Consider the following 12,045-nt stretch of genomic DNA (forward strand, 5'->3'; position numbering starts at 1 on the left):
TAGGGAAAAGGGAAAAGTGTGTACCTAAACTGTTACCTGCATTAGGGAAAAGTGTGTACCTAAACTGTTACCTGCATTAGGGAAAAGGGAAAAGTGTGTACCTAAACTGTTACCTGCATTAGGGAAAAGGGAAAAGTGTGTACCTAAACTGTTACCTGCATTAGGGAAAAGGGAAAAGTGTGTACCTAAACTGTTACCTGCATTAGGGAAAAGGGAAAAGTGTGTACCTAAACTGTTACCTGCATTAGGGAAAAGGGAAAAGTGTGTACCTAAACTGTTACCTGCATTAGGGAAAAGGGAAAAGTGTGTGCCTAAACTGTTACCTGCATTAGGGAAAAGGGAAAAGTGTGTACCTAAACTGTTACCTGCATTAGGGAAAAGGGAAAAGTGTGTACCTAAACTGTTACCTGCATTAGGGAAAAGGGAAAAGTGTGTACCTAAACTGTTACCTGCATTAGGGAAAAGGGAAAAGTGTGTACCTAAACTGTTACCTGCATTAGGGAAAAGGGAAAAGTGTGTACCTAAACTGTTACCTGCATTAGGGAAAAGGGAAAAGTGTGTACCTAAACTGTTACCTGCATTAGGGAAAAGGGAAAAGTGTGTGCCTAAACTGTTACCTGCATTAGGAAAAGTGTGTACCTAAACTGTTACCTGCATTAGGGAAAAGGGAAAAGTGTGTACCTAAACTGTTACCTGCATTAGGGAAAAGGGAAAAGTGTGTACCTAAACTGTTACCTGCATTAGGGAAAAGGGAAAAGTGTGTACCTAAACTGTTACCTGCATTAGGGAAAAGGGAAGTGTAAAAGTGTGTGCCTAAACTGTTACCTGCATTAGGGAAAAGGGAAAAGTGTGTACCTAAACTGTTACCTGCATTAGGGAAAAGGGAAAAGTGTCTACCTAAACTGTTACCTGCATTAGGGAAAAGGGAAAAGTGTGTACCTAAACTGTTACCTGCATTAGGGAAAAGGGAAAAGTGTGTGCCTAAACTGTTACCTGCATTAGGGAAAAGGGAAAAGTGTGTACCTAAACTGTTACCTGCATTAGGGAAAAGGGAAAAGTGTGTGCCTAAACTGTTACCTGCATTAGGGAAAAGGGAAAAGTGTGTGCCTAAACTGTTACCTGCATTAGGGAAGAGTGTGTGCCTAAACTGTTACCTGCATTAGGGAAAAGTGTGTGCCTAAACTGTTACCTGCATTAGGGAAGAGTGTGTGCCTAAACTGTTACCTGCATTAGGGAAGAGTGTGTGCCTAAACTGTTACCTGCATTAGGGAAGAGTGTGTTCCTAAACTGTTACCTGCATTAGGGAAGAGTGTGTGCCTAAACTGTTACCTGCATTAGGAAAGAGTGTGTGCATATACTGTTACCTGCATAAGGGATGGTGGAAAATTGACAAAGGAGCGCAAATTGCAGCTTTTCAGAGAATTCAACACAGTCCCATACAGGAAGGAGCAGGTGAGATCCAAAATGACTGAATAGCCATATTCAGTACACTCATTGACCGTTGAAGCAGATGAAACACCAGTATAAATTGTAATCCTGCTGTGCTGGTCTGACGAGGGAGTTATCATTCTTCATGTAGTGTAACCTATACCGGGATATTCAAGCAGATTGTCTATCATCATTGTTACTCGTAGTTCTGGGTTCATGGACCTGTGTAGATGTTACATTGTTCTAGCTTATTTTTCTTCTTATTATGATATTATTTATTCTAGGCTAGTTAGGGACATGTAGAGCTACTTCATACATTCATTAAAATGGGTGTAGAGAGTTATACAGGCATTCGTTTATTTTTGTAGCTTAATGAGATATTAGTGCCTGACTAGAGAATGTGTGTGTGTGTGTGTGTGTGTGTGTGTGTGTGTGTGTGTGTGTGTGTGTGTGTGTGTGTGTGTGTGTGTGTGTGTGTGTGTGTGTGTGTGTGTGTGTGTGTGTGTGTGTGTGTGTGTGTGTGTGCCTGTACCTGTGTAGAATGAGCAGGGAGATTATAATAATAATAACAGGGGGAGACAGTGTGGAGAGTCAGAGGGACCAGACTACCACACGGCAAGCAGTACCGACCGGAGTGCCAAGTTTAGGACCAAAAGGCTCCTCAACAGCTTCTACCCCCAAGCCATAAGACTGCTGAACAATTCATAGAATCGACACCGGACAATTTACATTCACCCCCCTTTTGTACACTGCTGCTATTCACTGTTCGTTTGTTACCTATGTATAGTCACTTTGCCCCCACCTACATGTACAGATTACCTCAACTAGCCTGATTTTTTTTTACATCCCTGTAGTGAGCACTTCTCCTTTGCCAAGACAATCCATCTACCTGACCGGTGTGGCATATCAAGAAGCTTATTAAACAGCATGATCATGCACCTTGTGCTGGGGACAATAAAAGGCCAGTCTAAAATGTGCAGTTTTGCCACACAACACAATGCCACAAATGTTTCAAGTTTTGAGGGAGCGTCCTGACTACAGGAATGTCCACCAGATCTTTTGCTAGAGAATTGAATGTTAAATGTTCTACCATAAGCCACCTCCAACGTCATTTTAGAGAATTTGGCTGTACATCCAACCAGCCTCACAACAACAGACCACATGCCCAGGACCTCCAATTCTGGCTTCTTCACCTGCGGGATTGTCTGAGACAAGCCACCCGGACAGTTGATGAAACTGTGGGTTTGCCAAGTGAATAATTTCTGCCTGTCAGAAACCGTCTCAGGGAAGCTCATCTGTGTGCTCGTCGTCCTCACCAAGGTCTTGACTTCAGTTCGACGTCATAAACCGACTTCAGTGGGGAAATGCTCCCCCTTCGATGGCCACTGGCTCACTGGAGAAGTGTGCTCTTGAAGAATGAATTGCGGTTTCAACCTCCACCCTCCACGTTTCAATCACACACACAGTTTGCACAGACTCACCAATGCCGAGGGGTTGATGGGTCCAAGTCAAGCTCCCAGTTTGTCTGGTGTTGCTCCTTGTGAAGGGTATGTGGTCGTTAATGTCATCTGCTTCTTATCTGGGTCTGCCGATACTGGCTCGTTGAGTCAGTGGCGAGATGGTAGGGGTGAAGTCTACAGAAAATATTGTGCAAGGGGTATGGTTCATCTGGCTATTCATCCTAGAAACAGAATGGAGTCTGACAGGACAGACATTACGCATACAACACAATAAACTTTTCACCCATATGACCACGTGATTCAGAGTAAGAGGTACCAAAACTCAGACATTGAACAAGACTTCTGATTTAAGTAAGAAATGTAGACATAATACACAGCCTAATCATGCCTGTACACAGCTGTTTGTCAGTTGATATACTGACATGAATGTCTTCTTGCAGACAGTCGGTCTCTGGCCTCCCTGTTGTAAAGTGTACCTGAGGCTGCTGTCTTCGCTTCACTGTGAGCTGGGTTGTAAACACACATACACACAGGTTTGCAACAGTTCTCAGAGTTTGCAACATTATATTATATTAGTCAGTCAGTCAGATGTTTTTGTTAGAGGAAATTATAGTTGAAATGATTAATTATGTATACATTTTTGATTAAAACCATTTATTCTGATACTATTATGTTATGATATGAAATGTATGGGCTCTTGGTTAAGCTGTTACTGAAAATGTAAGTAAAAACGAATTAATTGTCTGTACCTTGCGGGTTTAAGGGGGAGAGATGATATAGCTTTTCAGACAGATAAGAATGTTTGGGTTGTGTTCCATTAGTGGAGAAAAGTATATCTTTTAGACAGTTTGGAATGTAGTTTTATGAGGGGAGTAGAAGAAGATTTCCAGACCTGTATACACTGATCTATTGTGGGGATGGGAGAGAGTGTGTGAAACTGATGACGTCATTTTATGTTCTCTCTTTAAAATGTAATGTTCTTTGTATTTTGGGTCAGTACTCACTTGAATTAAACGCTGTTTACCTGGCTTTTAAGACTGGTCTCGATCTACTTCATGCATAATTAATGAACTTACACCTCATTAATGAACTAGAAACGAGTGCGAATTTGGTTTTGGCTACAAAATACATAGGAATTTAGAATTCCTCTATCAGTTTTCAATGAGGAGACTCTGTTAGATAGCAAATGTTCCGTTTTTACAAAAAATGTTATTTGTGTCGACTAATCGCTCCGTTTTGTTCATCACGTTTGGGTAAGGAAAAAAATATATATATATATTAAGTCATTAAAACGCAATCTTTTTTCCAAATTAACTCCATAATATCGACAGAAACATGGCAAACCGATGTTTAGAATCAATCCTCAAGGTGTTTTTCACATATCTATCAATGATAAAATCCATCGTGGCAGATGACTTTCTCTTCTGGAGAAATGGAACGCGCATGGACCTACAGATTACGCAATAATTTCGACACAGGACACCGGGCGGGACATCAGGTAAATGTAGTCTCTTATGGTCAATCTTCCAATTATATGCCTACAAACACGTCACAATGCTGCAGACACCTCGGGGAAACGACAGAAAGCGCAAGCTCATTCCTGGCGCATTCACAGCCATATAAGGAGACATTGGAACACAGCGCCTTTAGAATCTGGGGCATTTCCTGTATGAAACTTAATCTTGGTTTCGCCTGTAGCATTAGTTCTGGGGCACTCACAGATAATATCTTTGCAGTTTTGGAGACGTCAGAGTTTTGTCTTTCCAAGGCTGTCAATTCCATGCAGAGTCGAGCATCTTTTCGTGACAGAATATTGCTCTTAAAACGGGCACGTCTTTTTATCCAATAATGACATAGCGCCCCCATAGGTTGAAGAGGTTAAATAAAGTCTACTTACTCCTCAATCGGATCAAGGACATCTTGGTAATTATTTTCCTCATCTCTAAGGAAACAATCTGGTGCAGACACTCTCGAAAATTGCATCTGGTCACTGCTATCTGGATTCCTTAGGACATCCCTACCCTGAACCCTAACAATAACCCTTACCTAACACTAAACTTAACCATTTACATTTATATTTGATTGATGTAGGAACATCCCAAGGATCCCGAATAGCACAGACCCTATGGGAAAGCCTATGAACTCCTCTATTCGACTGAAAGCCACGGACACAACTCTTATTGATTGTCTGATGTCTGCTACTGGGAACTGGTAACACAGTCTGTGATTGGCTAACAACATTTAGATCTGTGTACAGAGCGATAAGATAACATGAGATGTTTAGGGAAGGACAGATTACCTATAGATTGGACATATTCTTTTCTAGGCAATTAGCAATAACAATAAATACACAAGCCGTAGGCTACACTATGGCTCAAGGTGACTACTTTGGAATGTCGGCTTTCACGGGGAAAACAGTTTCTAACATTCATGGTTGAGATTTAATTAATATAAACTATGATTTTCATTAACACGCAGTTGTCACACAGACGTTAGTAAGGCATTGGTATCAGACTGTCACATATACTCCCTCTCCGGCGCTCGAGGTCACCAGGCTGCTCATTATTACGCACACCTGTCACCATCCACCATTACATGCACCAGCACCTTCAGATTTACCTGGACTCCATCACCTGCCTAATTACCTTCCCTACATTTAGTTCTTTCCTAGGTGTTATTGACTCTGTTTCATATCAGAATGCTTTTTTTCTTGTTTTGTTCCATGTTTGTGTATTTATTAAATTATTAACTCCCAGTACTTGCTTCCCAACTCCCAGCGTACATGTTACACAGACGTTCAATGGTAGGTGACAGCCACACACGGTGGTACAGTTGCCTAGGCTTAATTATAGCACATATCACCCCCCATACCAGATCGACTATACTACTTAAACTATGAATGCCGTGAATAATCAAGTCAATAAATGTTGGGTAGTTAGTTAGATATCATAAAGTAAATATACTGGCAAGTTCAATGTATTAGTAGCCAACTAATGTACATTACTGCTGTAATCATATGTTATGTGGTACATAAGGATAGTGTAGCTAACAAATTGTCAGCCAACATAACATGTAACGTAACTTATAACTTTATTACATTGATCAACATTTTCTTAACATTTGTCATAATTAGTTAAAGCAACAAATTTGGATCCGCTCTCATAGGACTTCAGCTGCATATTTTCTTCAAAACTGAAAACGTTGTGAAGCCACGCCCATTTTCTGAAGAATTGCATTATGGGAAATCGTGTCCATTGCTTGTATACTTCGTATTTTAGTGAATGTAGTACGACATCCGGGAACTTTTCACATACTAACTATATCCATACCATGGCAAAGCATACTACATACTCGAATCACATCACAAATAGTACTGTTAGTATGAGTATTACAACACAGCTTTGGTTTTAACTTTAACAGACCTTCACTGACATGAAGGTAGGCTATTTAAAGAGTGCATGGTGGGGAAATTGACAGACAATCTATGGATATAGCAAACTATAGCCAAATCTTGCAGTCATCCCCCTCTTCAAAGGTGGTGACACTCTAGACCCAAACTGCTACAGACCTATATCTATCCTACCCTTTCTTTCTAAGGTCTTCGAAAGCCAAGTTAACAAACAGATGACCGACCATTTCGAATCCCATCCTACCTTCTCCGCTATGCAATCTGGTTTCAGAGCTGGTCGTGGGTGCACCTCAGCCACACTCAAGGTCCTAAACGATATCATAATCGCCATTGATAAGAGACATTACTGTGCAGCCATATTCATCGACCTGGCGAAGGCTTTCGACTCTGTCAATCACCACATTCTTATTGGCAGACTCGACAGCCTTGATTTCTCAAATGATTGCCTCACCTGCTTAACCAACTACTTCTCTGATAGAGTTCAGTGTGTCAAATCGGTCTCAAAAAATTGCCCGGACCTCTGGCAGTCTATATTAGGGTGCCACAGGGTTCAATTCTCGGGCCGACTCTCTTCTCTGTATACATCAATGATGTCGCTCTTGCTGCTGGTGATTCTCTGATCCACCTCTATGCAGACGACACCATTCTGGGGTCCTATGTGGCTCAGTTGGTAGAGCATGGCGCTTGTAACCCTCGATTTGGACACTGTGAATGTAACATAACCTCCTAAAGGCATATATTACTAAATGGCATATATTACTATATATTAACTTCTGGCCCCTCTTTGCCATAGACAACAATGCCTACCTTCCCTGGCCTCCAACTGCTCTTAAATGCAAGTAAACTAAATGCATGCTATTCAAACGATCACTGCCCGCACCTGCCCGCCCGTCCAGCATCACTACTCTGGACGGCTCTGACTTAGAATACGTGGACAACTACAAATGCCTAGGTGTCTGGCTAGACTGTAAACACTCCTTCCAGACTCACATTAAGCATCTCCAATCCAAAATTAAATCTAGAATCGGATTCCTATATCGCAACAAAGCATCCTTCACTCATGCTGCCAAACATACCCTCGTAAAACTGACCATCCTACTGATCCTCAACTTTGGCGATGTCATCTATAAAATAGCCTCCAACACTCTACTCAACAAATTGGATGCAGTCTATCACAGTGCTATCCGTTTTGTCACCAAAGCCCCATACACTACCCACCACTGTGACCTGTATGCTCTTGTTGGTTGGCCCTCGCTTCATACCCATCGCCAAACCCACTGGCTCCAGGTTATCTACAAGTCTCTGCTAGGTAAAGCCCCGCCTTATCTCAGCTCACTGGTCAACATAGCAACACCCACTCGTAGCACGCGCTCCAGCAGGTATATCTCACTGGTCACCCCCAAAGCCAATTCCTCCTTTGGTCGCATTTCCTTCCAGTTCTCTGCTGCCAATGACTGGAACGAACTGCAAACATCACTGAAGCTGGGGAATCATATCTCCCTCACTAGCTTTAAGCACCAGCTGTCAGAGCAGCTCACAGATCACTGCACCTGTACATAGCCCATCTGTAAACAGCCCATCTATCTACCTCATCCCCACATTGTATTTATTTATTTATCTTGCTCCTTCGCACCCCAGTATCTCTACTTGCACATTCATATTCTGCACATCTACCATTCCTTCCTTCTGGTCCTTCTGTGGCTCAGTTGGTAGAGCATGGCGCTTGTAACGCCAGGGTAGTGGGTTCGATTCCCGGGACCACCCATACGTAGAATGTATGCACACATGACTGTAAGTCGCTTTGGATAAAAGCGTCAGCTAAATGGCATATACTATTCCAGTGTGTAATTGCTATATTTTAATTACTTCGCCACCATGGCCTATTTATTGCCTTAACTCCCTTATCTTACCCCCTTTGCACTCACTGTATACAGACTTTCTGTTTTATTTTTTCTACTGTATTATTGACTGTATATTTTGTTTATTCCATGTATAACTCTATGTTGTTGTATTTGTCGAATTGCTATGCTTTATCTTGGCTAGGTCACAGTTGCAAATGAGAACATGTTGTCAACTAGCCTACCTGGTTAAATAAAGGTGAAATAAAATAAATAAAAATAAATCTGTACTGATGGCGCAAAAGCCATGACAGAGAGACATAGTGGAGTGGTAACGCGCATGCAAGCAGTTGCTCCTGACGCCACTTGGGTACACTGCAGCATCCACCGATAGGCTCTTGCTGCCAAGGGAATGCCTGAAAGAAAGTTTTGGACACTACAGTGAAAATGGTTAACTCTGTTAAAGCAAGACCACTGAACTCGTGTATTTCTCGGCACTATACAAGCTAGACAAGCTTAAAGTTCTTTACTGACCATCATTTTCACTTGTCTGACCACTTGCATGATGACGAGTTTCTCACACGACTGACCTATCTGGGTGATGTTTTTTCTCGCCTGAATGATCTGAATCTAGGATTACAGGGACTCCGCAACGATATTCAATATGTGGGACAAAATTGAGGCTATGATTAACTTAGGGATAGGCATCCCGCTAGCGGGACACCTGTCGACAACATCCGGTGAAATTGGAGTGTGCGCATTTCAAATAAATTATCGTAATATTTAACATTCTTGAACATACAAGTATTTTATATAATTTAAAAACTTACATTCTTGTTAATCTAACTGCATTGTCCGATTTACAATAGGCTTTACAGCTAAAGCACACCGTGCGATTGTTTGAGGACGGCACTACACATCAACATATTTTTCAACCAGCACAGGCTTAATAAAATCACAAATAGCGATTAAATAAATCACTTACCGTTGAAAATCTTCCTCTGTTTGCAATCCCAAGGGTCCCAGCTACAACATAAATGGTTGTTTTGTTAGATAAAATCCTTCTTTATATCCCAAAAAGTCTATTTACTTGGCACCATCGATTTCAGTAATCCACTCGTTAAACTTTGTTCAAACAAGTCAGACTACATTTCTATTTAATCCTCAGGTATCCTAAAATGTAAATAAACTATAAAATTTCATACGGAAAGAAGTATGTTCAATAGAAAAGTAAAATTAGTAAGTGAGCATCCTCCTCACCGCACGACAACAGACTGATTTTGAACCAGGAGTCTTTGTACAAAAACTCAATTCTTGCTAGTTTTTGAAGAAACAAGCCTGAAACAATGAACGAAGACTGTTGACATCTAGTGGAAGCCATAGGAATTGCAATCTAGAACCCATAGCTTTCCACTATAAGAGCCTGGGAACTCAAAAACATAATAATTCTGGTTGGTTTTTCATTGGAATTTCGCCTGCCATATCGATTGTGTCATAGTCTCAGACATTATTTTAACATTTCTAGAAATTTCAACGTGTTTTCTATCCAATGCTACCAATTATATGCATATCCTGGCTTCTGAGCCTGAGTAACAGGCCGTTTTCTTTGGGAACGTCAGTCAGGCGGAAATTCAGGAAAATGAACATGGACAACACACAGGTTTTTCCATAGTATGATTTTTTTGTGTGCAAATGAACTGAAGCTTACGGAAAATGTCAAATGTGATATAGCGAAGCACCTGAGTCAGTTGGGTGCGCAATTAGGCAGTTACTTTCACAAAACAGATGACACAAACAACTGGATTCGTTATCCCTTTCATGCCCTGCCTCCAGTCCACTTACCGATATCTGAACAAGAGAGCCTCATCGAAATTGCAACAAGCGGTTCTGTGAAAATGTAATTGAAATCAGAAGCCACTGCCAGATTTCTGTTAAGACACTGATGCCCTTTGCAACCACGTACCTATGTGAGAGTGGATTCTCAGCCCTTACTAGCATGAAAACTAAATAAAGGCACAGACTGTGTGTGGAAAGTAATTTAAGACTGAGACTCTCTCCAATACAACCCAACATTGCAGAGTTATTGCATCCTTTCAAGCACACCCTTCTCATTAACCTGTGGTGAGTTATTCACAATTTTCGATGAACAAATAAGGTTTTATATGTAAGATGGTTAAATAAAGAGCAACATGATTGATTATTATTATATTATTATTTGTGCCCTGGTCCTATAAGAGCTCTTTGTCATTTCCCACAAGCTGGGTTGTGACAAAAACTCACACTCATTCTTAAGTTTAATACATGTATCGTATAGTGTGTGTGTGGCAGGTTTACAATGATGGCAAAAAAGGAGGTACGCAGCTGGTAGGTATGCAGCTGGAAGTTGAATGCTTGTTGAAGGGATACGGGACTATAAAACATTGGGAACCACTGTTCTAAACCATTGCTTTCTACTACATATAATAAGATAATTAAAGTATATCTTTACATTAAAAACCAATGTCTATCAGAATTCCAGTCATTCCATTAAATGTTATACCCCTTGATCTTCAAGAATAGGTCTTGGATATATGGAAGTATAGATTAGCCTAATTGTTTTACCTGAACATAACCCCAAAACTAAGGACTTATTAGACAGCCCTAAGTCTGTTGTTTATTTTAAAGGGAAAATCCACAGATGAAACAATAGCAAAATGGACCCCCCCACCTCTGTTTTTGTAAAAAGCTGAGGGATGGGCCTGGAAAAATGTAACCACTCTCAGATTAATAGTCAGAGCTATGGATGCGAGGACTGACCATCCATGATATCAAAATTATTGTTTTAACCATGTTATGAGGCTATACAGTGTTTGTTTACATTTACAATGTTTACAATGTAAGGAAGTCTGTGTGTAGCTGGTGTATAGGAGTCAGGCACAGGACAGCATATATGAGTAATTAAACATATTTTACTCAACATATATAAATGCAATACAAAAACAGAGCCCACATTAACGGACCTTCCTACATACAAACAATCTCTAACAAAAAAACATTGGGGAACAGAGGGTTAAATAATTTGATTGAAATCAGGTGTGTAAAACAAAAACAAAACAACTGGAAAATGAAAAGTGGTTTGGCGATGGCTAAAAGGCCGGTGACGTCGACCACCGAACAAGGAGAGGGACCGACTTCGGCGGAAGTCGTGACAGTACCACCCCTTGACGCGCGACTCCAGCAGCACGCTGACACCGACCTCGGGGACGACCCAGAGGACGAGGCGCAGGGCGATCCAGGTGGAGACGGCGGAAGTCCCGCAGCAAAGAATGGTTCAGGACGTCCTCCACCGGCACCCAGCATCTCTCCTCCGGACCGTACCCCTCCCACTCCACGAGGTACTGAGGGCCCCTCGCCCGACGCCTCGAGTCCAGGCTCACTGCCTCGAGTCCAGCCTCACTGCGATGACGGTCGGCGCTCGCGTTTTGCCGCCTCAGGTCTCCTCTGAGCGCTTAAACCATTCGTCCACCGCAGGAGCTTCGATCTGGCTCTGATGCCAAGGTGCCAGAACCGGCTGATACCCCAACACACACTGGAAGGGAGAGAGGTTAGTGGAGGAGTGGCGGAGTGAGTTTTGGGCCAGGGGATTAACACCGCCCACTCCCCCGGCCGGTCCTGGCAATATGACCGCAGAAACTTACCCACATCCTGGTTTACTCTCTCCACCTGCCCATTACTCTTGGGGCGAAAAACTGTGGCGAGGCTGACCGAGACCCCCAGACATGGCATGAACGCTCTCCAGACCCTGGATGTGAACTGGGGACCCCGATCAGAGACTATATCCTCAGGCACCCCATATTGCCGGAAGACGTGGGTGAACAGGACCTCTGTAGTCTGTAGGGCCATAGGGACACCGGGCAAAGGCAGGAGATGG

Source organism: Oncorhynchus keta, chromosome 34, assembly GCF_023373465.1.
Source record: "Oncorhynchus keta strain PuntledgeMale-10-30-2019 chromosome 34, Oket_V2, whole genome shotgun sequence".
Lineage (NCBI taxonomy): Eukaryota > Metazoa > Chordata > Actinopteri > Salmoniformes > Salmonidae > Oncorhynchus > Oncorhynchus keta.